Source organism: Ambystoma mexicanum, chromosome 3p (genome assembly GCF_040938575.1).
Source record: "Ambystoma mexicanum isolate Mex_15411 chromosome 3p, UKY_AmexF1_1, whole genome shotgun sequence".
Taxonomy (NCBI): Eukaryota; Metazoa; Chordata; class Amphibia; order Caudata; family Ambystomatidae; genus Ambystoma; species Ambystoma mexicanum.
Window position 1 is genome coordinate 1,205,598,965 of NC_090925.1, and position 27,730 is coordinate 1,205,626,694.

A 27,730-nucleotide genomic window follows, 5' to 3' on the forward strand; every position below is an offset into this window, starting at 1 on the left:
TCAATAACCAATTACAATGTTTGAACTGAATCTTAAAACGTGATATATAGTATGTAAATACTGAAAAACCAACATGCATATCAGTGGAAAATAACACCGTTTTAAAAACAGTCAAGATGTTAGTACCTGAAAAAAGAAGAAACTCTGAAATGTTGGGAATGCCAGCCTATTCCCATTGAAGGATTTCCCAACACAAAAATCCTCATCACACTACCAAAGTCAACTTGACTCACAGGACACCACTACTTCACAACACTCGCTTTAATTAGCAGGTAAGTAAACCTCTGTGCCATGATTCAAATGAATGTTACGACGCAGCAGTGTGTAGTGTTAATTAAAGTTGTATTTGTATCCTGATGGAATTTGTTTGTGCTGGGAACATATTTCATACTTCCACGGATTTGCTTCTTTTTTTCTTAAATGGTATTTCCCTAGGAATTCCAATTGTGACGTGTGTGCGCAGTGCATCTTCAGATGTGCTCATGGATGTTGAGAGTGCATCCTGGGGATTGTCCTGCAGAAGGCGTGTGACTCTTAGGTTCATACTATGCGCTTGCGCATATGCCAGCCACACATGAATGTGTTCAGTATGTCCCTTTCCCATCTTCCAACAGTACTCTGTTCCTCGTAGACGAACAGTATGCTGATGGTGTGTTGGTGTCCGTGCACAAGTCATCTGCAAATTCACAAACTAATGCGGTTTGTGTTAGATGCATTATATGATCACCGCGGCCCCTATAGCGTTGCGATTTTGTCTGTGCATGCGTATCCTGTAAACGTGCGTGTGTTGAGGTTTCTGTCAAGTGGGTACAGTATGTGTATGTGCATGCCCCCGATGCAAACAGGCATGTCTATTTTGTCCGTCTGATGTGCAATGTATTTTAGATGGCCATCATGTTTTATGTGTGTGCAAGTATCATATGCAGACATGAGCTAAAACATGCATGATCCATCCATCCACCTGGCAACCCATCCATCAGCTTCCCCCATCCATATTCATCCATCAATTTATCTTTTACAGATCTATCTATCCATCCACCCATTCGCTGGCTCAGCTATCCATCCATCTATCCATCCATCTGACGATCTCCCTTCACCCTTTCTTGCATCCCTCCCTACTTCCATGCATCCCACCATCCTTTTCTTCCACTCTCCATTCCTTCACCATCTACATTCATCACTCTCTCTATCCCTCCATCTCCACTCCTACCTCCCTCCCCTCCCCATCCCATCCCTCAACATCCCATACTCCATTTCTCCCTCTTTCTTTCTACTTCATCCATCTCTCCCTTAATATCTCCTAACCACCCTTAGTCCCGTCCTCTATCAATTCCCATCCCTCCGTACCGCCATCCCATGTCCATGCATCCCCATCCATCCCTCCCTGCGTGCATACCTACCTACATCCAATCCATCCATCCATCCCTCCCTCCCTCCCTCCCTCCCTCCCTCCCTCCCTCCCATGGATATTGATCAACAGACCCTTCCTGTCTGGGGCGAGAGTTAAAGTGTTTATTTCTGTTGTTTACCAATGTAAGACAAGCAAGTTAAAAATTAATATGCCAATACGTTTCACATTTTTATTAGAAAACAGCAAAAGAAGCAATTGGGGCTCCATGTCTAGTGGAGGTCTCTGTACCATTGCCCTCAACCTTGAAGGGGGCTCCTGCCACCCTAAACCCCGGCTCGCTACTCCAAAAAAGGCTTGTTGAAAGATTTGTTCAGTATAGATAGGGTACCTCTAAGGTCTAGGCTGATCCTGATCTTGGGAGGCCTAAAGTGTACAGACTCACCACCCCCCCACCCCCTTCAGGGGCTTCTCAAGTGACCTAAACTGGGATAGCCTGATGGTCTTGTTTTACCCATCCTCTTGTGACTGTCTTTCAATCCCTATCCTGACTCTCTCCTAGCACTCCTCTACCCTGCTCCACCGCTGCCTCTCACTCCACCTCTCTTGCCTCCTTCTCTCTCCTGGTCTTATCACTCGTCTCACTTCTCCAGTTTCCACTCTCCACCTGCCTCCAGATCGTACTCTTCTCACGTCGCATCTCTACTCTCTGCCCTCCTAGTCTTATCACCTATCTCCACTGTCCTCTAGCATCCTAGTCTGACTCCAACATGCACCACTCCTTTCTCCACTCCTTCCTAACCCTCCTGAACTTACCCCTCTCTTTCTGACTCACTCATTTGCATCCATACACACAAGAAAACTGGTACCACACTCTCAATTGCAACACCACCTTTGTGCTCTCTAAACACACCAAAAGTCTCCTCCAAGTCCTCATCCACCTGTGGCACACTCCTCTTTGGTCTCTTGGATCTCCTTCATCCCATCTAATCTCACCCGAACACCTTTCACGGAAGTCAGACTCTCCTGGGTGTATATAGCCCTCACCTTCCAGTCTAGAAACTGGCTTGAGCCCCCATTGGGTAGTCCTCGTCTTTCGGTGAGAGTTTCTCCTGAGAGACTTTGTAAGGGCCTTTAGCCCCAGGCGCCATTTCCTTCCTGCCTTAGCCTGGCAAATGGTCTTCTGTATCATGTATCCCCTGTTCTCCCCCTGTACTCAAAGGTTTTGGAGAGTGTTTCCTGGACTCTTACCCCAGCTTGGAAGGGGTAATTGGGCCCCAGACAGCGTTGTGCTTTTGACCCTGTCACAAATGGCAAAACAGAACAGAAAACAATCAAATAACTGCAGGCTATCACCGAACTTCAACCTAATCCCTTTCTCATGCATCCTCTTTGTCCCTTTCATCCATCCCCAAACTCAAAAGCTTCTTTTATGGCAAATCCGAATCGAACATAAAAATGTCCGGGCAGCATTTTGTCACTAGTTCCACCAGTTCAGGGCTCTCTTTTTGCAGTTCATAAGATTATAGGTTCTGCCCTGAGACTTGCCCAAAAGCCCACAAGCTTGTTGTTTCTTCGATTCTTTCTGTAGATGTTGCTTTGTCCCGCTGCCAGCAGAAGGAACAGCTGGGCTTCCCTTTTTCTGGTAGTCAACCAGCTTTTCCGGACCAAGTGTCCTTAGCAGAACTTACAAGGGCCTTATAATCTCCAAACCATAAGGCTCTGATCTCTACTCTCAAACCCTGTATTCTGTCCTGGCCCCCCTTCACACCAGGCCATATGATCATTACTGCTCCAAATGTGGGTTCAACCCTTTTTGATCAGTTTCACCCCTGGCTTGGAAGATGTTTGTCCTCTTGTTCCTTCCTGCTCTATCTAGTAGCTCATGAGTGCTGGATTCCCTCTGCTTCCCACACCACCTGCTGCTATTTTCCTATGAACTCCAGGTATTCTCCTCGCATCACTTCCCGATGTTACCCTCCCACCACTTCTTGATGTTCCCCTCCTCCGACCTCCCGATATTCACCTGCGGCTAACTTTTCCGATACTCTTTCTGCCACTTGCTGATACTTGCCCCCCAGTCCAGAAACACTTTGTATTCGGATACAGCACTACACCAATACGTGCAGGATCGCCATTTAAGGGTCAGGGTGAGCTATCCGCAGAGTCTGACGCTGGAGGAGTATTGGCATGGAACTCTTGCAATTGCATGCATGCGCAAGACATGCAAAGGATCCAAGATGGCATACATGGAGGCTAACCCAGGGAATGTGAGGCCCATGGTAGCAAAACAGAAGCACCTGATAGAGGGAATCAATTAAGAAACAGTATCTTGTACGAGCACACAGAATCATCCACAAGTGCAGGCCTTCAACTGAAGCTTGCTCAATGGAAGAGAGAAGGTGGTGGTGTGGAGAGAGTAATAGCTAACGACAGGGGGTTTTATGAGGCGCAAAAGGAGATATCCAAAGAGAAAGATCAAACAATCATCAAAATGAAAGGAGCCGGATAAGAGCTGATGAAGAAGAGAGCAGAGAAGGATGTCACAAAAGGAGGAGAAAAAGAGGTGGTCGAGAGAGAGAGTAAGAGAAAAGGAAGCGTGTGTGGTGGGGCGAGGAGGAGGTAGGGTGTGCATAAAATCTAAGGAGGGAGGAAGGAGGTGGCCTAAAAAGGAAGATCTAAGGAGCAAGTGAAAAAGAAAGGAGCAGAGGAAATGGGAGTAATAAGACAAACTGAGGAGGTGATCAAAAGAGGAGATAGAGAGAAAGAGGCAAGAGGAGAACAGAGCGGAAAACACATGCTCCTCACCCACAAAGTGTGCGAGGAGAAATGAGCATGCAGCAAAGTACTGAGGAGACACACTAGGAGTTGGTTAATAGTGAGGATGGAGGACAGATGCCAGAATGTCCTCTAGGACCAAGCATAAGTCAGGGTGTCAAGGTGGATAGTGAGACTGAGCTGTTTGGAGCCTGGGACAGAGAGGTTGTAGGAGCCGAGATACCGGCCTGTGGAGCCTCCAACACAACCTATGCGATTACGGGGCCTGTGGACTTCCTAGTCCAGCCAAAAAGGAGAGCTGAAGGCAATGCAACCACCAACAGTGTATAGCAGATCAAGTGGACCAAGTTGCAATCTATTTGCAGGCCCGCAAAGGAACTTAGCTTGGCTCAAGAGACTTTGATTGGTGCTAGGGGGATACCCAAAGAAACCTTTGAAGAGGCATTTTATTTTGAACTAGAGAACTTGGAGCAACCTACCAGATTGCCATTCTGACTAATTTCTTAATCAATCTAATTGTCCACCTTGTTCTAATGTACCCCAATAACCCATCAGTGTGGAACATTTATGCTGTCTTTGTGGAGACCCCTCAACCATATGCGATTACGCGTATTTCATGCCTATGGAAGATTTATCTATCTCTTCATAAATCGATCTATAAGTCTATCTATCATGTGTTTTATATCATGTTTATACATCAGTGTGTCAGTTTCTGTCTATTTATCTATCTAATTGTCTATTTTTGTGTTGCCTCATCCACCTGTCTCTCTATGCATCAACATATCTTCTTCCTTTCTTTCTTGATGTCTTTCTTTCTTTATCTGTCAATTATTTTGTCTAGATTTCTTTCTATTTATTTTTCTCTATCTCCCTATCTTTGTATAAAGATCCATCCATCTATTCCACTACATGTGTCTACTCTTCTATTTATTTTTCCATGTGTCTATATCTATTGACGTATCCGTCTGCTTATCAATCTATGTGCCTGTATCTATGTGTGCGTCTGTCTTTTCGTCTGCCAGCCTGCCTTTATTTCTATTTTTGTATCCGGGCATATCTACCTGTCTGTGTATCTATTTGCCTGTCTGCATATTTATGTCTCTTTCTGTCTCCATCTTTCTATGTGCGTATAAGTGTTTCTTTATGTGCATCTGTCTTTCTATCTGTGGAGTCATGTCTCTATTGATCTATCTATATTTGCTACCTAAATTACTTGTCTATCTTTGTGTAGGCACATCTTTCTATTAATGTGGATAATGTATTTATGTGCCTCCTTTTCTATTTATGTGTCTGTGGATTTCATGCGACATATGCTTCTCTCGTCTCTTCTTCTCTTTGATCCTCTCTGCTAGCAGTGGGAAGTAGCAGGAGACAGAGCTAGCCAAATAGGGACAGAGGCTACACCAGGGGTAGATTTAAAGACCAGGTAAAGGAATCTGAAGTGTTATCTATAGTATATGGACAGCCATTCAGCATGAGGCGATAGGTGGAGTTCAGAGAGGACCGAGGGGTACTATTCATGGTACGAGCAGCAAAGTTAATTACTTTGTTCAGAGGAGTGAGGAGGACGGGAGAATGATCCAAGCGGAGGCTGAAGCAGTAGAAGAGAAGCCTGTGAATAAGAGAGGACATTCTGAAGTGGTTGGTAAGGTGCAGGTGGTCCTTCCAGCTATAGAAGAGTCATCCTAACCACCGCGGCAGTCGAGGTAATGAACAGCTGGATATTGAGGTCAATATGGAAGAGGGCCCTGTGCAACACTCACATTTATTTTAGAACCCTGTCAAGAGTAGATGATAACATTAAGGCAGATCGGAGGTTGCAGGGATATACCACCAAAGAGTGACAAGTGAAAGGATGTCATGAAAAGGCAGACACAAAACCTGAGTGACAGGGGACTGATACAATGCTGCCTAAGAAAGTGGATCTTGTTTAGCACTTCCCCACATGGACCAGTATTCAATCCTCCTCCCACAAAGTATTACAACATGGCCAAGGTAGAGCCAGGACTGCATTCTTAAGGAAGGCACATGAACCAAAAGAACTCTTTGCAGAGAGGCCGTGGGAGCGGGCCTGCATCCATTGATCAGCTTAGGATGTCAGGGACTGATGTATGCGAACCTCCAAGAATGTAAAAGGAAATGTAGGTCATTGGGGAAAGGCATACAGTGGATTGATGCCACCATTGGGTCTGCATGCAGCACAGGAGACTCGGGGCAAACTCTGCAGACAGACACCAGCATCCAAAACTTGCTGGCAGGACAAACCTCTTACACAGTGCAGAAGGAGACCTACCCACAGCCTCAGCCTCCTCATATGAAATTCAAGAAGGCACAACCTTTAGTAATTACTCGAGTAGGCCGAAGGTACCTGCCAAAACTGGGGAAAGAACTCAGACATTAACCATCAAATCAGTCGGACCTAGAGTTAGGAATTGAAAGCCTGAGCCGATGCAGTTTACGAAGACTGTACAAAAGAGGGTCAGCCGGGCGAGGAGAAGCACACTGAAAGAGTTTATTTCGGAGATGTGTTAACTCCACAGAAGGGAGGCATACAATGGGAACATCTGAGAGATGACAAAGTAGAAGGAGGAAATGAGAAAAGAGTGGAGAGACACTTGAAAGGTTGCCATGTGATTACAACTCTTGACAAGAGGTTCTAAAACTTGGTGTGGCTGAGGAAGTGGAGCCTGGTGTAAAGTACTCAGTACTCTGAATTGTTGGAGGAGAAAGTGGTGCTGGATGAGAGGCACCCATTACCATGAATTTACTGGAGGAGGGAAATGGTGCTTGGTGAAATGCATGGAGTATCCTAGAGTATCCTGGAGTACCGGTAAATGAGAGGCATTGAGTAACCTGAAATCACACTTAGTGAGATGCGCTGAATACCCTAAAGGAGGAGGAAATGGTGCTTGGTGAGAGGCATGGAGTACCACTGCGGCAGAGCAAGTAAACAGCCACTGGACTCTCCGGTAGTATTTGGAAAAAAAGAGAGAGTTCTGGTCACTGCAGTCAAAACACGAGTGTATAATGAAGCCTGTGAGAGAAATAAAACACAGACATTGAACTTGTGAACTGTAGCCAAAGTAACAAAGTGTCCAATGAAGCATGCATGGAAGGGAATCGCAAACACTGAACTCTGAACAGTAGCCAAAGCATCAGTGTTTATGAATGAAGAAAGAGTGGGGACGAAAACTAAGTCCAGAGATGACTTAGCAATGAGAAGGTGAAAGAAAAAAAAGACTCAATATAGACACATCCATCCTGAAGTGGGTGAAAGAGAAATTAAGAATTTTGAATCTCCAAAGAGAGATGAATCCTGGCATTTGCATTAGTGAAATAAAGAAGCAATGGACTGACCTGAGATGAGGAAGGAAAATGCATTTTTGAATGAGGTGTTATTGACATAACTACAACCACTCTACTGCAGGTGAGAGCCTTGTGGAATGGTTTAAAGAGGTCAGGGCAAAAGGATATGGTGGACAGGAGGATGGGCAGTGCAGTTGAGCACGGATGTAGATTGCTGGGGGTTTGGAGGATTTGAGGAGGACTCTGTGATCCTTCACCTAAAATGAGATCAGTGCGCGTTAAATAATTAAGCACAAAACGCAACAACTCCAAATGACAGAAGCAATCGAGGGGTCAGAAAGGCCTCCAAGTGCGCAGAGGCAATAAATTATAGTGAGCTTTGATGTACCCCAATCTCATGCAATCCAGTTGATTTATTCCCCTGCTGGCCACTGGGATTCCCTTTGTTCTGAGATACGATTAGTAATCATGTCATTGTGCACCCCTGAAAATCATCAATTGGGATGCGGTTAGGGGATTGTCAACGGGAAAACCCTCAGTTTTGTCACTATAATCCAGATAAAGCAGTCCAATGAGGCCACCCTTCCCTTAAGTTTTGATCAGGGAACAAAAATCAGTTACTTTAAGAGTTGCCGACATTTAAAATGACCCACGGCCACAGGCAGCCAACTGGTGAAAGGGCCTAGCAGTAGGTACTCTACTGCTTGGCCGTAATGGCTCAATGGATCGACTCCAGTCCTGATTATGGTTTTAATGGGTGATCATTTGACTCACTAAGATCTTGTATTCAAATCAATGCTCACCCATTTATTATCTTCTAAACCAACAGGACATTCTTTCAAGGTACGCAAGCTAACCTTCAATTATGGGACTGACTCAGGATATATAACCCAGAGAACAATGAGGCACATGGGCGATTTGCAAGTTGAGCTCCACAGGCAGGAGCATTTTGACACTGTAAATGTCCAGAAGATGCAAGTCTGGACAAAAGGAACGCAAGGACTCTAGTTTTCTGGAGAAGCCATAGGGCAACTACAATAAAATTAACCAGTCCTTAAAGCAAGATATGGCACAGTCTCATTGAAACTACAAGGACCATACTGTTGTAAGGTACTAACACTATATATGAATCTCAATGCTATTTTAGGACACAAGCCATGAAAGAAGTTTACCTGTGCTCTGGAAAATTAAAATTACCAATTATAAAATATGGAACGAAAAAGTAAGTGCAACTATTCATAGAAAATAAGCATGCAACGCAAATCTAGGCTTGAGAGGACAGGGTAAGAAGAAAATCCTAAAATATTTCTGTGATTAAAAGAAAATAAAAAAAAAATCTTAAACCTGTGAAAATTCATCAATTTGCCACAAACATCTCTCTATTAAAACATCACTGTTAGGATTTCTTGTGATTCCTTGCAGTCAATTACTGGTAAATGTCCATAAGTAAATAGAATTAGATCCTTGGTATAAGATGGATATAATTCAACTAGTTCTTAGAATTTTTTTATGATCAAGCCGATGGACCAGCCATGAACATCGATTTCAAGCCTTGGACAACATTATGTTGTTGCTTTAAAGGAAACACTATACTACATGTGAAACTCATGGCTGTCACAATTCGGGTGGGTTGCGAGTCCTCCAAGAAAGCGCTGCCTCCGAGAAAGAAAACAAGAAAAGGATCCTGTCATCCCGTTACGTGGTGGCTTCATTCCATCAACAATGGAATTTGCCATGGAGACAGTCAAAGCAGCGCACTCGACATGCGCAATGTAACCACATTAGATTACGGTGCGTTCCAGCTGTCACGTGACATCACACACATACTCTTTCCTGCGGTGCTCTATGCTGTTAATATGCTTTAAAAACTTCCGGATCACTAGTAACGCTGCTTCTGATAAGTCAATTTTAGCGTTTGCTCTGGATTCTGACACCATCGAAGCTTCGATTCCCTGCCTTGTTTCTTGACTTCCTTTTGCCTGCCGAATTGGTACTTCAGATGACCGCACGATAACGACGTTGCCTGCTTCTTGGGACGACTGTTACTGAAACGGTATCAACCTTGTTACCTGTTCCCTTTTGTAGTCCCAGTGTTGCGCTACAAACTTTCCAGCACAATCGTTGCATCCATTTCAGCGCGATCATGTTCCGCTGGTAAAAGAACTCAAGACTGTACATACCCTCTCATTACCTGCACTCCTCCTCTGTTAACTATTTCTTACTCTTGTTACCACCTGGATACATGTAACTACACTAGGATTTGTGAAATTCCTTCTGAGTACCCATATTGTACCTCTACAGAACAGCATTGTGCACTATCTGGACACCTTGCAGGAATCATATAGTGCACCAACCCGTACCTAGTGCGTCCATTGTGCCGCTCGGGTGCAGTTGTTATACTAATCTTCCCTTCCTATACCCGTTTGTTCTTCCATGATTGCACTCCTTATCAATACAATTTTACCACTGTGGTCCATACACTGTCCCACACGGGTTAGAAACATACATTATAGCTCCTCTGCACTTTTGACCATAATTAGCCACAGTACTAAAGCACACCTATTCCCTTCCGGTCACCTATCTTAGAGAGGGTGGATCAAGTTGAAGTCCAGCATCTCCTGCCCACGGGCTGATCCAAGATCATACTACATCACGTAGGCTGGTCTTTTGATATTAATATCTGTTGTACATACTTGAATTAAGATCGTTTGGTCTAATCTTATTTGTTTCCTTTGCAGCCTGGGTTACAGCAGTGTCTTGCTCCCACTCTTTAATTTGATTTTCCCTTTTGTCTGGTGATTTTGGAATCAGCAGAGAGGCAAATCTAAAAGAAGATCTCCCTCATGAGAGGAGACCAGGGCTAGTGCTAGCCCAGGTTCCACGACTACATGGCCTATGGGATCCAGCTGCTTCGTCATCTGAAACACTGAGTGAGTACTGACAATGACTTCCAGTCCGATTAACCCACCCGACGACGGTGGGGCGTGTTCAGGTAAGTTTTTACCTTAAAAAAAGCAGCACAAGCGTACTCTTTTACTGTGCATTTATATTCTTTTGAGCGTTTACGGATGGTGATCCTGGTTAGTATGGCAACCCTTTGGTTGGACTTTGAATTAGCTGGGGGCCCAAGATTAAATGTTACTTTTTCATATATAATTGCAGGGCCACCAAGCCGGTCACGTGCTGGCCACTTTATGACCCAACAGGCTGGCTGGAACATTTGTATCATTACTACTCCTGGGAAATAAACTAAACTAATCCAAGGTCTTCCTGTCCAAGGCACTGGCAGTCTATTGTGAAGGACCTAAGGAGCTGGAGTAGAATGCAGTATTTACTTGTACGGCACCTGATTAGGTTTGTACACAGTGGGTGTGTACCATGCCATTAGAACCTAATCTGCTGCAGACCCTTGATGTGCTAATTGCTATGCGTGGCTGGGAATGTCTCAGCTGCAGGTCTTGAAGTTCCCCTATATTAGTCTCACGGAGCAAGAGACCACCACCACCACCAGCTAAAATGAAGCAAGTGGGACTCAGGACCCAGAATTGATAAAGCACATCCAATTTAGTGTACTTTCACAGCTACCAAGATGACAACAGTGTAGAAAGCCGACTTCCTCCAGAGATGTGCTTTGCCAGACCTCCATCGCTAGCAGTACCAAAGGTGGTAGCCCAATTGTCCACCACTCTATGCCAGTTGCCATTGGTTTACCAAACAATAGATGGACCATTTCTATTATTCTATTGATACACCCTTCTCTGACCACAATCACTCCAATCCCCATCGCTCAGTCGCTGTCGAGGTCCTTCCCTACAGTTGTATCCTCCAGACAAGGGATCTAATCCTGTCCACTGAAGACCTAAAGCAGGTGGGCAGCTGTGGTGAGGTGGGGTAGGGAGTCAGAAAGTAGTGGCATGTTGCAACAAGTTTTATTTTAAAAATAAAGAAAAGGTCCTACCACTCCCAATCTCTAAAAGAGCTGTCTGTGCCTAAACAAATATAACTTGGGTGCTTGTCCTCAGGATGTTTGTCCAAATGAAGTGTGTCCATCCTCTGTCCAAAAACCTACTCTAACCTTACCACTAGTCTACAAAAGGTCTCAGCATCCAAATGAAAATAGCACTGGGAGAATGGCTCCCTTATACTGGCGAATTGGCTCAGTGTTTATCTATTTCTCATCAATCTATTGCTCTAGTTTCTGATTGAAAAAAAAGAGTATGGTCAGGAGAATGACTCCCTTTTCCTGACCCACCTCGCACAGCCTTGAGGGATGCCTTGGGTTATTCTTTGACAATAGTCCTCAAAGGTCTCTACACTTCTTCCAAAGGGCTTCTGAAAACGTGCTTTATAGTTCCAGCAATTCTTCCGTCTTACAACATTATGAAAATTATCTCCACTTCTGAAAACTTGCTTTACAGTTCCAGCAATTCTTCCCCGTCTTCCGACGTTACGAAGATTATTTCCAGATAGCTCGTGTTCTCTAGAATACTCTTTAATCTTACTTGGATTGTCACTGTGATGGGGAGATTCCTCTCAACTAACTCTTGCCTCCTGGTTCTCTGAGTACCACTACTGAGATAAAGAAAATTACTCCTGATGCTTTCTTGACTCTTGGTTGTCTGGGTATAACTACTGTGAAGAGGGAGATTACTCCTGAGGCTTTCTTGACTCTTGGTTGTCTGGGCATAACTACTGTGAAGAGGGAGATTATTGCTGAGGCTTTCTCGATTTTTACGTTCAACACTGGTACAGTGATAAGGGAGATTAGTCTTGATGTATTTCTTATTCTCTGTATCTTCCCTATAATCACTGTGACAAGTAAGATCACTCCTGGTGCAACTTCCACACTCTGTATGTCTTTGGTAATTACTCTGACAAGGGAAATTGATCAACTTCCACTCTCTACTCTCCCCGGACCATACCCTTTTTTGCAGAAGTTCTTGTTACCTTGTTTGTGTTGGGAACGCGTGTCCGATTCTTCCAGGAGCACTGTTGGTTTGCTGTTCGCTCGCCGCTTCCTTCTGGTTTGCCTGTACGGCTCTTTGACGGCGTTGGGCTGGCAGTCTCAGCGTTGTTGTTGGACTAAGCGGTCTCACCTCCCAGGGGTCATGCCACCACCTCGACTTCCTCAGTACTGGAGTGAGTCGGCTCCCTACCGGCTAATATGATTCTTCTGCAGCTTCCACTCTTGAGTCCTTTCTTCCGAGGACCAGCTTCTTTGCTCTGCTGACATGTTCCCGGGTTTGAACTTCCTGGGCTTGGCTGGCTCCTTGCCGGGTTGTATTTCTCACTTTGAAACTCTTTGGTTTCCTGAATACTTTTCCTTAATACTTTTTTCCTTTTATCTATAGCCAACTAGGCCCTCCCGAGCGTGAACGCGTAGTCTTTCGTCTGTTTTCTTGGAGAGCTCTTTGTTCCTCACCCCATCTTCCTAGTATCAGTGTGGTTGGCTGCCAACCACTGAGCACTCCTCATATTCATTACATTCTTCTTCTCAGTACATATGGCATCAATATGGGTGTGCGTTTTAATAGCACATACCAAATAGAGGTGTTTGGAAGTGGCCTGTTAGAAAATCTGGGTGGTATTGGGGTTTCTCTGTGGAGGGTATTAGGGAGTTCCCTAAAGGAAAGGGAGTCCTTATCCCCAAGAGAGGAGTCTTTCCCTGTGAGATCCCACTTTCTGGCACCCCTAGGGAGAATATTGGGTAGCGGGCACACTTCCCTAGCCTGACAGAAGTTACAAGATCCAATGACTCGTCAAACAGCGCAGTCTCTGAGTGCTTTCCTCCCGACCTGGGCATTCACATTCACCACAAGGGGAGTAGATTCTGAGGCTAGGGTACAGGCATGTTGCTTTAGGTGTCAGGTGAACTGGCCTAGGAGTTAACTGTGGTATGGTTCATACCAAAGGATAACCTGTGTCACCTGCTCGTAACACTCTGCATTTATACTTTCCATAGCCTTCCTTTATTTATTTATTTATTTATATTTATATAGCGCGCAAGCAGCCCAAGGGCATTGAGGCGCTGTTACTTGCAAGAACTTAGTTACACAGATACAGGCATGGTAGCGGTCGTTGATACATTGTGAGTACTACAGAACATCATACTGTTGTTATAGACATTGCACTTGGTCATTGTGTTACAACTTATGCATTGGGTCCTGTGGTGAGAATTCATGCTAATGTGCGGGGCCTTATCTGAACAGGATGGTTTTCATAGCTTACCGCGCTTACCACTTTCTATTACCGCGCTTAATAGTCTATCATTCTGATCTTATCTGCATTATTTCATATTATTGTACTCCGTAACTGCTGGGCTGGACTTGATCAGGACTATTGAAAATCCAGGTGGGCATGCACAGCAGGCGTGCATGCCAGGGTACGGCGCATAAGCTTTTGCATGATTATTCAATATCCCATTCTTAGCACTCTATTTGTTCTGTCTCTTTAAGGCTAAATATAAAGATACAGTAGGTCGTTCATTGACCAGCCGACTTATGTCCCAGACAAACTGACAACTTACAATAAAGTGGTTTAAAACAAAACATCTTGAAACTTTTGTTTGTGTGCGTCACAATGGGAATCTGTACTCGGGGTGAGGGTGTTCATGTTAAAGCCAATAGAGTCAGACTACTATGGGTCAGAGGTGGGTGGGCAGCTGCCCACCCACAAGCTGCAATAACCAAGGATGTCTGATCCCTTCTGGGGTCACTGGTTAAATCAGGGGCATGATCATAACGGTTTACTTCTGTACAGGCATCGCAACAGGATAAACGGATGGCTCCGGCATGATCCCTAGCCCTTAACCAGAGGATTGGGGGGCATCTAGGAGCCTACAGGTGGCTCTGGTCATGACCTGCTTCCAGGGCTGGCACTAGGATTGATGAGTCAGAATGATGGAGGGGCCTTCCTTTGGATTACAACATCATGGTGGAGGTTTACTCCTCACATAACTCAAACCTCCTTCCTGTCTCCAGGTCCTGAGTGTCTCTAATATCACGAATGCAAGCAGAGTAATTTGAGGGAGGGGAAGTTAGTGGGGCTGCCTTCACTCCCTTGAAGCAGACACCACCCTAACACACTTTTCTCAATTCAGACCCCCCTCAAATGCCACCCACGGAGACCGTGACGCACCCCGGAAGAATGGAAGGCCAGGTCGTGTCATCTATTCAGCATTTGAACATGTGAAGCAGCAGATTCCATATATCACTGCAGCGGGAGCATTCACCTCCTTTGTTCTCTTACCAGAAATAGTGATGTGCTTCAACTCTCCCTTAACATGCACTGAAGCAAACTTATTTTTTAGAGCACTGACTGTGAATGTCTCAGTAATGACACGCTAAAGAACGCTGCAAGTCCGTGTAGTGACCGCTTCATGGGTGTCTCCACACTTAGATGTTAGTGTGTGCTTTATATGCTTTTAAATAGATAAAAGAAACTAAGGCCCAAAAGGCGTCTAGGCGCTGCCATTGACAGTACACAGATAGAAAAAGCCCTTCACGAATTTGCTCACTGATCAGTTAAAACAAATGGGTTTTAAATGCCCTGCGAAAAGGACGATACTCCTCAATGACTCAACGATCATGGAAGCAGATTCCATAATGTAGGAGCCATTACTGAGAAGGAGCGGCACGCTGGTACCTTTTGTATTTTGAGGAGTAACTGAGGAAGAGCGCAGCTGCCTAGCTGGATAGTAAAGCTCTATCTTATTTTTCCAATAATCTGAACCTACAATGTAAAAAGCCCAGTGAGTGACACAGAGTATTTTATACTTAATCCGTGCCGCAACCAGAAGCCTGTGGAGCCGATGTAGCAGAGCTGCAGACGAAGTCAACCGAGTCGCAGTAAGCGCCAATGTGACTGCCGAATTCTGACGTACCTGCATGCGTTTTATCTGGTATTTAGGTTGCCCTAGATAGATCCCGCTGCAGTAGTGTGTCAGAATTGTACGTTTCCCAAAACCTGCATTACAGACAGCAGAAATCTGTGCTTCCTGCGAACCAATGGGTAAAAGCCTTACCCCAAGACTTTTTACAGACGCACATACTGCTGGACAGGGGCCAAGCGAGTCAGGCCAGAATTGGGAATTCCAGAGACTAGTAGCAGTTTGGGGACCAAACACCAGAACCTCTGTCTTATCTCCATTCAGATTTAGCCAATAGGCAGACATCCATTTGCCTATGCTGTCCAGGCAATTATGGAGTTTGCTGAAGGGTTCAGTTTAGGGGAATCCAGCTGAAACACTAATTGAGTGTCATCGTTATAGGTGTAAAATAGGACTCCGGACCCCGCAATCAAGTCTGCCAATAGGCACACATAGGTTAAAACGAAGGGGGGCAGGGATGACCCTTGGGGGACCGCACATGTCAATCTAGAAGTGGGAGATTTATAAGCCTGAAAGGAGATGGTCTGTATCCGTTGCACAACAAATTACTCAAACCATGCCAGTAAGGGCCCTGTTACACCTGCTTGCTCAAGACGGGTCAACAGAATGCCATGATCCACAGTATCAAATGCTGCAGAGAAGTCCAGAAGAATTAATACTCCTACCTCTCTGTGGTCCCGGTGAACGGTTAAATCATCCCGGAGTGATATCATGACGGATTCTGTGCCCATCGATGGTCGGAATCTGGATTGAAATGGATGTAGGAAGTTATTTTCCAAAAATTGTGAAAAATGCAGTGTGATCACTGCCTCCATAAGTTTCATCATGGCTGGAAGTAGGGATATGGGTCTATAATTAGCTGCTGCCAAAGGATCCTAATTTGTTTTTTTATGAAGAGGGGTAACTACCTCACGTTTCATAGTGCAAGTGCGAGGATAGGTGACGTGTGGGAGCTCTACACACGTCTCAGTACTGCCACACTGGGATAACTGTGCAGGGTAGGATAGAAGTACATTGTGAAATATCTGTGCATAGATCTGCGCTGCAAGGGTTCTGCAAGTCATAGGTCAGAATAGTGATACATTTTGAAAGGTCTGCTTGATTTATTGTGTCTTAAATATTAGCATACACTACAAATCAGGGAGATTTCCAAAATAGGCTAACGTATAAGGGGAGTGTAGTTCGTTCCGTCCTATACTCGTCATTCACATTCTGCGATGTGAACCATTTTTCATTTTCCACTAAAAAGCAGCACTATTATTAAATCCCAGGACGGAAATTAAAAATATTAACTGGATGAGCTCATGACCATAAAGAGGTAGACCAACACCACTAAGTCTTCAGCCGGAGAAGGCAGAGGTCCGGGATTAGGAGCGAGAGTGGACGCTCTGTGATGTTCATCCTGTCCTTTCTGTATCGGAAAGCTTGCACCGAATGATTGAGGCTGGTCCTCCTCTGCATGCGTGAATGGCAGATGTCATGCTATTACCCTCGCTGTGCTTGTTCGCAGTGTGAGGAAGAATAAGGGGAGCGGTGGGGCAGTGAGTAAGGTGAGCATCAAGTGAGAATCATTAGAGAGGTGTCTGAGATAATCAGAGGTGACAATGAGAGGGAGCTACGTGGATTTGGACAATAAGGGGCAGGGTGTGCGCTGGTGTATGGGCCAATGAGAGTGCGCGTGAGTGTTCACACACTCATGCATGTGGGAGCCAATATTCTGTACTTGGGTTAATTGAGGGTACAAGGTGTTTCACCCAGAAGCACTCACTAAAGGGATCAGCGGGGTAATCACGAGTTGGGTGCCTCACATTATAAGAGAGAAAAAGAGAGATAGTAACTGGTAAATAGATGAAGGGTGCTGTAAGGTGCAGAAACTGGGAGCGAACAAATGTAACATACCACCATCTAAGGGGACTGCCTATGTACAGCTTGGAATTACAGTGAAGTAGAGAATAGTAATCAGGGGGTGAGTAATGTAGTAGGCAGAGGGTGCTGCTTTTTGGTTTAGGAGATGGAACTTTAGTGAGGATTTGACAATGAGTGGGTAGTAGAGTTTTTGACAAGGGGGAGAGGGAGATCCAATGAAGGAGGGCAAGAAAGGAGAAGGAGCAGAAGTGACAGGGGACAGAGAGATTTAGGAGCGTAGAAGAGCTGAGGGTCCCTGAGGGAGGGTATTGAATGATGCTGTTCACAAGCCACTCAGGGATTTGAAAAGAAGTAGTAGAAATGCAAGGATGCACCAGTTTTTCACTGAGAGCCAGCCAGCATGGAGGCAGGAGGAAGGCGGGAAGATTGTAGGGGGAACAGGGTTAAAGGTGAACACCTTGTCTAGTTTAGAGAAGGATTACTGAGGGAAGGCCAAGGCGGAGGCTCACACTAGTGAAGATGACGGAAAAACCAGTTCAGATTGAGGTTTTAGTGGCGTTGTAAGCAAGGAGAGGAGGGTGTTCCCAAGGTTAAGTAGGCTCATGACAGGGCATTCTGGAAAGAAGTGACATTGACTTTGAGCAAAGTACGAATGCTTTAAGTGGATTATGGCTTTGCGAGCATTGATTAATGATCTGTCAAGAAAATGATATTGCAGGAATGGAAGAATGAGCAGGTACCCTTGGCTTCTGCTTGGGTAAGGCATTTACAGCAAATGTCTGCATTGGAGAGGGTACATATGTACAGGAAAAAGAAGGGCAACCTGTATTAACACATTTGGGAGAGGTTCATGGAGTTGAAAAAAATCCATCCATTCAGCGACCATTGTATTCAGAGCCAGGTAGTTTGGTGATATTGAAAGAGCTATGTTGGTAATGTTATAATTGTTAACTATTACTGTGAAGGAAGACGCAATGAAATGTATGCGTATTATATGATATATGTCAAGGTTTTTAAATGTCATCAATATATTTTAATAAATATGCAAATACAAAAAGGTAGGTTTATGATGCACAGCGAGATCATGAACTGAGCTCTAAAATGTATATGTATTGTGCGACTATCTCCAAAAACATTCTATAAAATACATGGACATGTCCCCCCCCCTTTTTTTTTTTGATAAACGGCAAAGTTATGGTAGGTTTAAAATGGCTTCAAAAAACACGATTTCCCCTGAAATGTGAAAGTATAACAATCAATTTAAGCCAAGTCACACCTGCCACAGCGCCACCTAGCAACCACTTCTGAAAATTCACCTGCAATTCAGAGCCACATCAGCATGGCCCTGTGGGTATGCAAATTAGATCAAATACAAGAAACTTGCTCCAGAAAATTTACTTTGTCTTACCGGGCAGTGCTACTTTATACATAGCTTTCTCAACCCAAGGCAGACATTTCTCAAGGCTGCAGCAACTACATACCTGGCTTCACCCGTAGGAGAGGCCATTAGCGTGTTCAGTATAGTCTTGACAGCATTAGGGCATGCTTAGAAAACACCAGCAAAGTTATGGTGGGTTCAAAAAGGCATGAAAAAACCCTTTCACCTGAAATGTGGAAGTAGAATAATCCATTTGCACGTGCCACGCCACCTAATAACCGTCACTGAAAGTTCACCTCCAGTTCAGACTTTTCTTGGAGTGGAAGTACCACCCAAACACCCCTTTATGTGCCTGCCCTCGAGTGCTTTTCTAGCAAAGTTTCTCTTCTCAAGCAGCGCCTTTTCACCACCAGGAAACCTCAAGATCTACTCCCAGAACAGAGGCAGGCAGCGTTTCAGGGGACTCGAGAATGTTTGACTAGGATCTCTGTGCAGAAACAGTGAAAACCTCACATCTTGTCGACAGGCTGTCCAGCGTGGTATATATGTCTTGCAATTCAGGGGCACTTTCTTTGGGAGGGTGGCAAATGAAAAGGCAGAGGGCCCAACTTCCACTATTTGCTCAAATGGGTTTCTTGATAAATGTAAAATGGTGGGCAGTCTTATGCTCTTTGCTCTAATGGAAGTCGACAGACTTTGGTTCCTTGGAGAGGAAGGATGTTGCGTGACCTGGCTCTGCCCCTTAGCCGCCCCCACTTCCCCAGCCAGGGGGGTTCCCAGAGTAATTGTTTTCCATTTCCAGCGCTGGCCACACTTGACCAAGCGTCCCTCATGCTGCATAACTGTTCTTCCCCAGAAACCGTCCTAAAGGGCAATGGCAGAATGGTGCACAGCTTACATCGACGTCAAAAGCCTTATTCTCCAAAATACTGGATTTTTAAAACAAGGATTATATCGAAATAAACCGTTTTGGTTCAGTATCCAAAATGCCATTCAGCACCAACCATTAAACATTCTTCCCCATCCCCAGTGCAACTCTCCATGTGCCCTCACTCCTGCTTTCTAGGCCCCCTTGTGTAAAACATCCCTGACCCTCTCCTACTACCCCCTTTCACACACCTATTTTTGTGACTTTTTTTTTCAAATTCATCTTGCAACATTTTTGTGGCAAACTTGCGGAAATCACACAAGATTGCACCAGTAAAATGAAAACGGTCCAGCACAAGCCAGCTTCCTAGCCCACACTTAATTCCCCAGTTCACAGCTGGACCCTCTTCCCCCTCCACATCTCTGCCCTGATCTAAATCCATTCCTTTCCCTCCTCCAGATATCACTTTGAGCACTTGTTTCAGCTCCCCACAGGATAACTGTGGAAATCGCTTGCATAGAGGTAAAATATAAAATGTCGCCTTTTCATTTTTGGGGGTGGGAGGGAGCACTATCTCAATCAATCTGACTGTGGATGGTCCCCTAATGGTAAACATTCAACCAATGTTAAGTATAGAGCCAATGTGGGCGAAAGGACCTTGATTCAGGACCACTGGAGCACCTTTACGAAGTTGAGCCGAGTGGTGGGAGCATCATATCTTTGCCAGTTCCCGGCAGCAGCCAGTCAATGCTTGGATCCCATGAAGGGGAACTGCAGCGATTCCCATGTGCCAGTCATTCACTGGTGGTTCAATGGTAGCTGGCTATTGGGAAGACTATTCCTCAGATTACATCCACTCATAAATCGCTGTACATCCTAATTTGGTAATTTAGACGCTAAACCCCAAGTGGCACCTTGTCCAAGAACCTCTACCCCCTTCCGAGCAGGCGAGTTTGACTTGGTAGTGTGGGTGAGAAATCTCCATGGTTCAGCTGATGCTGTTCAGTTACCCCAATTACATACACGTCACCCTAGTAACCTCATTTGGTGCCTGCTGGGGGCCCCCTTTCCATATCCCCATGACATCTTACAAAGGGTGGGTGGGACACAAAAAGAAGGATGTGTTTTCCTTTGTTACAGAAAGCATCATATGTGATGAGCAATGTCTTTCCTCCACTATAGAGATGTCTCAGTTGGATTACTCCAGTCAATTAGTGACTTTTGTAAATTGGAATCGCTCCCCCCACCCGACTGCAATCATCTCACTCTTCTGAAGAAATGTTGGCCCAGTGCCCAGTTGGGAGTTTCTAGCTCTCCTAGACTAAACTTGATGTTTACAGCTTGACCACAGGTTCTCAATCTAGGCAGACTATTCTTTCTTCGGCATTCAGATCTCTCATCCACTTCCAAGCCTAGGATGAAAAAGGGGGCTGGGGGGCACCATTCATAAGTTCCCTTTTGGGTTCCCTCTGGACCCTGGCATAACATAGTAGTTGTTTTTCTATGCATCTTGTTTTGAATGGCATCTGGATGTACCTGGCTAGATCCATTAGGCCCTTCCCTAAAAGGTGACCTCTCAGAGGTTCAGGGGCAATCAAAGATGGTAGTTTCCAGGGCCATGTGATACCATAAATCTCGTTGACCAGAGGTAGGCCCTCAATTGCAGGACCTCTGCTTAGGGGTTCTGTTCCCTTACATGGGAGGTTGTTCCTACCCTACACACTGGTTCGGATTATAGTCATAGCATCGAATGCCTTACCATCGAAAAAAAGCATCGAATGCATTTTTTTTAGATGCTTTTTTTTTAGATGGTAAAGCATTCGATGCTTTGGCATTCGATGCTATGACTATAAACCCTGCTAGCTGGCGAGTGGGCCCTGCTGACAGCAGCTAGTGTTAAAGCGTGGTCCAGGGTCTCTACAGAGAGTCATCCCCATTCCTCCAGGAGGTGTTGACGTCTTACTTACAGTTCAGACTGGGAAGCAACCATCTCGATTCGGATCTGGAAGTTTCCATTTTTAGGGAGTTGTTGCACTCCTCTCCCGTGAAGCACTCGGGGGATTTATTTGCCACTGAACCTTTTTTTTTCTCCTTTATCCAATGTATTCTCTACTGGGGATCAATGTTGGATCATCTTCAAAACCTGCTGTTGTTGCCCCTCAGACGCCAGATAGCTCTTGCCACTCTTGGGTTATCTGGCTCTTTTGCGAGGGCAGCAACCGACTTCCCCCTATTACTATTTCTACTATCACAGAGCGATAGCCTAGCACATGCATGCGGCCCCGCTTGTTTTATGAGGTACCCCCCAGGCCGGGAGGATAGCCCGGGGGCAATGTGCTTGCCTTGCGATATAAGAACCCAAGTTCCAGGTTTACCACCTTGCGTTCTGTTATACCTTGTTGTGGTGAACGAAGGTTGTTCGAATGTCAGTGGGTTGCTACTTGATCATTGGTTGGGAAGGCTCTGGCATTGTGTTGTGTACTCGTCATTCTTCCCATAACCATTGGATCCACTCCTACCTTTGTGGGTTTCCTCCAGTGGTTCGCGACGCCTGGGCCATCACTTCTTTCTTCTCATTCATGCAAACAGATTGTATTCTGGATGGGCCACGTGTTTTCTGGGCCTCACATTGTTCCTCCTGTGTAGTGGCGGCCGGCCCCTGTTTGGCTTGTTAGTCCCATTTGGGGAATACACATTCCTCCTTTTTAGTTTTGGATATAAGGTGTCACTTTAGCACCACGTATAAGCTAAAACGATCTCATTGTAATATAGATAGGAGGGAGATGTGAGAAGGGGCCCAAATCATATGGATGTAGATGGTTAATTACCCACACAATGACCATTCTAATCCCTGCGGCCATTCCCACCCACTGCCTACAATTCCTTGTACAAAGCACACCCTTCTGGGATATCTTTGACCTAGCATGATCCATATGGTAATATCAACGCGTGTGCTTTGTAGGACCCGTAGTCAGTGTTATCTAAGTAGTCTGCTGAAAGTTAATGGCTTAATTGCTGCTACAAACAGCTCCTGTTGCAACAACAACAAAAAAGTCTTAACCAACTTGAGTAACAAGCAAAATGTGTCCTCTCGAATTTGTTCCGTGCACTGTTCAATTTTTTTTTAATTACTTTATTTGACGGTCACAATCATACATCGCATTTTATTACCATCACCTCATACTCCGTTATACGGCCTCCATTTCCTCATTCCTTCAGTGGTGTTTGGGCCTGGTCTCGCAGCTCGGCTAGATGCACTCGGAATGGGACCCATATGCCCTTGGGCCTGTTTGTGGGTGTAACAGTGCAACGTTCACGTTCATTTACATATGTCAGATCTCTGAGCCATGCCTGCGTGGCAGGGGCGGTTTCAGCCTTCCATAATCGTAGAATATTTTGCTACGTTGAACAGTCCACCTATCTTGATTGGTTCCTTTCCAATATCCCCCAGGAGGTATGGGGAATGTCTAGGATGACGCTTGGTATTTCCGCCACCTTTTCCCAAAATCTGAATATGTGTGGGCAGGCCCAGTACATGCGGAATGGGTCGGCTTCCATAGCCTGGCATTTAGGGCAATTGGTCGAACCCCCATCCGTGAATTTCGCCATCTTCTTTGGGGGTATAGTGTGGGTGATTCAAAACTTTAAATTGTATTAATCTCAGGTTAGGGTTGAGGGAGACAGTCTTGGTGAGCTGGCAATGGCCCATTGTGTGTTCTTCATTGGCATACCAAGATCACTTTCCCATTCAACTTTCATGCTGTTGCTAGTAGGGGTGTGGGTCTGAACTGACATATAATGTGGAGGTACCGCATGTGATCCCGTCCGCAGTGATAATGGCCCAGTTTCAGGAGTGAGGATAGCTCAGCGGCAATGTGCTCGCCTTGGAAGCAACACACGCTTGATCCCCGGGTCTACGCTAAGAAACCTCTGGGTATTAAGTGCGTTATAAATAACCTATCATATCATGTATGAATGGGCGTGTTTCTGGCTCGTTGGGGAAGGAGGGCCACCGCTGTCGAAATGCCGCTCTCATCTGGTGGTATTGTAGCGCTATTAAGGTCCCTGTCCCACTTTGGTCTGGAAGTCCTAGCGACAGGTACACCCCGTTGGGGAACAGGTCTCTGAGTGTTCATTGTTTGTGGGTGTCCCAGGTCTTTGGTAAAGCCACAGGAGGGATGTGTTTCTGTATGGGTTCGAAAACCCGATTCGCTTAAATATTCTGGACCAGGCTGTTATCGTGGTGTTGACCGGATCTATGCCCTGTTCTGTGCACTGTTAAAATCAAGCATTAGCAAAGCCAACAGTTTTGGCTTGTGTGTAGTGATTAGGTGGTCATTTGCCAGGCATTGAAATCATGTGCCCAGGCAGTCATACCATCTTAAGTCTGGGTAGTACCGTAATGGTGCCATAGCCTCTGGATTTCACACTATTTCGCCAACGGGGGTGGCACGAAGGAAGCTCTTTGATTTCCTTTGGTTCGTTTGTGTTCCTCTGGGAGGCATAAGTTTTGTTGTGTATGTTTGTCCAGGCATGCAATGAATTCTTGAAGGGCCGAGCCCTTGTCATCTCTGTGGAGGCTCACTGTGTAACGAGTGAAGTTTTTGGACCAAATCCTGTTCAAGTACAGAAGCAATAATGACCCCAGTGGGTCACAGGCCCATCAAAGATGTCACCCACAAGAACGTATGCATAGTCTGTGTCTGCTCATTTCTAAGTGAAATGTATTACACACATTTCCAATTTGAAATGAACAGTTTAACTTGTCCTATTATTTTCTAAGACCACTTTAAAAACGTTCACATTGTGTTACTGTGAATCACTGTTCAGTGTTTTCAAAGCTTCAATTAGGGATACTCATGCACAAGCCATGGCACATTCTTAACAATCTATCGACGTGTAGTGGAAGAATGACGTCATCAAGAGCAACCTGTACACATTATACCTGTGCGAGGGTTCATCTATTTGAATATGTACAGGTTTAGTTATTGAGATATATATATATATATATATACGCTGCTTAGTGAATTTGGTGACACGGTTTGTAAGCACTGCAAAATTTGGAAAACCCATGCAATTGAGCCACCGGGAGGTGAAGCGATTTGCCCAAGATAACACATGTGGGATCACATGGAGAAACTTGGATGACAACCTATGTATCACGGATCCACGGTTGATGAAAGGATAAGTCAAATCTGCCCATTCAATATTACCCACCTCAGCTGTGCTTTCCTTGTCGCCCTAGGGTGGATGAAAAGATGACTCAACCCCGGCTCTATCAGCATTTCAGCAGCGTTACTTATTACAAAGTCTCCACATACCAATGTTCTCAATTTCAAGGGCACTGATTCCATATACACTTGGCTCAGTCAGGCACATTTGACGTGCCATTCACTTGGCCTCAGCACATCTGCCTTTCATATTTTTCAACGTTACATCTGCATTTTATGTTACCCAGCTCAATGTTTCTTCTTTGGTTGTTCTCTTCGGGATAAAAGGTTGAGTCTGGGGCACCCGACATGTAACGGCCTCGTCCTCAGCCTTTCAGATGCTTTGTACAATCTGTGAGTCTCGATGTTTAATGCGGCCACCCTGGGTGGCCTCATGCTCTCACCCTCGGAAGGATCCCTGACTGACTGTCTTAGCATTTCAGGCTTTACAGCCTTTAATCGTGCTTACCCAGTTCATATTATCCACTTGTTGGTTGTCCCTTTATAACCCCGAGAAGTTGAAAAGCTGAGGCAGATCCAGAGATCCAGGGGGAATTATTAACTCTCTGCAATGTGTATGCTCCTACTGTGGATGATGGATCCTTTTTCAGAATGGTGGCACAGACTATTTTAGAGTTGAATAATACTAATGTTCTACTTGGTGGTGATTTTAACACTGTGATTGATCCTAAAATGGATAAGAGTCAGAGCGGCCGTGTTCTTCGTTGTGATTATCATCACCGGGCACTTAAGTTGCTTTTAGAGGAACATAGTTTGAAAGACATATGGCGTCTTGAGCATCTGGACAAGAGGCAATACAGTTTTTATTCCTGTGCACATGCGGTGTTTTCTAGACTGGACATGTTTTTCACTGGTGGGACAGTTTCAGACAGTTGGGTCTCTTCCGATATTGGTAACATTGTACTGAGTGATCATGCCCCTGTTGTGTTGCAATTGAGACTTAAATTTCAGTGTAAAAGAAGCTTCTCATGGAAAATGAATACCTCTATTCTATTAGATGATGATATTTTAGATCGGATAGTTACTGAAGCTGATTATTTTGTTAAGGAGAATCGCTCAGAAGAGATCAGTGTGGCAAATACATGGGAAGCCTTTAAATGCTGTATGCGTGGTGTGTGTTTGGGGCTGTCTAGTGGTAAACGGAAGAGAGAAGAAGGTAAGAGGCGTGAGCTTGACTTACGTATTGGTGAAATTTCTCGGGATCTGATGTTCGATCCAACAGATTCATTGAAACTTGCTGAATTGAAAAAGCTCAAAAAAGAAATGGAAGATTTTTTGACAATGAGGTCCGAGCGTAGTTTGTTCTACTCTAGGTGCACATATTTTGAGAAAGGTGAGCGTTGTGACAGATGGCTGGCATACCGGCTGAGAAAAAGGATCTCAGAGTCGGCTATTGCTTCCATGATTGACAAGGAGGGTAGGATCACTTTTGATCCAATTAGAATTAACTCAATCTTCCGCGATTTTTATGAGAATCTGTATAGCGATGAGGCTGGTATTACAGGTAGGGGTGAGAGCTTTTTTGGTAATCTGAATTTGCCCAGGATCCAGAATGCAGAGCGTGATAGGCTTGGTGAAATGATAACTACTGAGGAGATTAAAGGGGCAATTTCCGGGCTGAATGTAGGAAAATCTCCGGGGCCGGATGGCCTTCCATGTGAATTTTATAGGGTCCTTCCGAACTCGGCTTTGGAACTCCTGAGAGATATGTTTGTGTCAAGTAGAATTGTTGGGTTGTTACCTAAGAGTACCAATCATGCGTCGATTTCGGTTTTTTTAAAAAAGGATAAGGATTGCAATCAACCAGCAAGTTATCGTCCTATCAGCCTTATCAATACAGATAACAAGATCTTGGCCAAGGTTCTTGCTATTCGCTTAGGACAGTTCATGCCGGTCTTGATAGGGGAAGAACAATCTGGTTTCATGAAGAGTCGGCGTACGTCCAGCAATATCAGGAAATTGTTATTAACCATGGAAATGGCGGACAGACTGGTAGGTGATGCAGCCATCCTGTCCTTAGATGCTGAAAAAGCTTTTGACAGAGTTAATTGGAATTATTTATACTCGGTATTGAGGGAAATGAATCTGGGGGAGGATTTTGTTTCCTGGGTAGCTCTTTTATATGCCAGTCCGACGGCTGACGTTAAGACTAATGGAGTGGTGTCGGAATCGTTTTGTTTGAAGCGAGGCACGAGGCAGGGTTGCCCTTTTTCTCCTTTGTTATTTATTTTGGCGATTGAACCCCTAGCTATTTACATAAAGAATGAACCGAATTTACAGGGCATTGAATGTTGGGGTATGGTGCAAAAGGCATGGCTTTATGCTGATGACCTCTTGTTGGTGTTGCAGAGTTTGGACACATCCCTGCCATGTCTGATGAGGATTTTGTCGAATTTTCATGATTGTTCAGGATACAAGGTTAACCGCCAGAAGTCAGAAGTGTTGCCTCTGTCCAGTAGATATGATAAATCCCTGGTTGAGGGTCTGGGGTTTACTTGGTGTGATAAGCGCTTACACTACCTAGGGATATGGTTGACAGCTCCAGTCTCCCGTATGGTTGATGAAAACATGAGTGTGGTAGTACGAGATTGCAAATTGATTTTGGAAAGGTGGTCTTTACTTAAACTTTCACTATGGGGTAAAGTCAATGCCTTGAAAATGAATTTGGCTCCCAAGATTAACTTTGTTACCAGCATGCTTCCACTGAGAATAAAGTGTAGTTATTGGAAAGATCTAGACCGCCTTATGCAAGAATTTTTATGGGACAGGAAGCCGCCCAGACTTAGTCTATGGAAATTGCAGCGTCCAATTTATTTGGGTGGTCTAGGAGTTCCGAACTTTAAGGCCTACCATTTAGCATTTTCTGCTCATTCTTTTGTTCCGTTTTTAGATGGTAAACTGGACGGATGGGCGGTGGCGGAGTCGAATGCATATGGGCCATTGGGCCCGGAAGCACTGTTGACCACTAACACAAAGATCACGGGGGGAAGTCTGTTAACCACGTCCTTTTTACGCAACTCTTGGATCGAGGTCTTGACTTTGATAGGGAGGGACGCTTTTAAGTGTA

The 27,730-nt window shown here is 44.9% G+C and overlaps 1 protein-coding gene across 1 annotated transcript in view; it reads right to left on the bottom strand.

The window, feature by feature from the left end:
* Positions 1–27,730, bottom strand: part of PHYKPL (5-phosphohydroxy-L-lysine phospho-lyase) — a 460,271-nt gene that overhangs the window by 82,505 nt on the left and 350,036 nt on the right. The gene's annotated exons all lie outside the window — the stretch shown is intronic.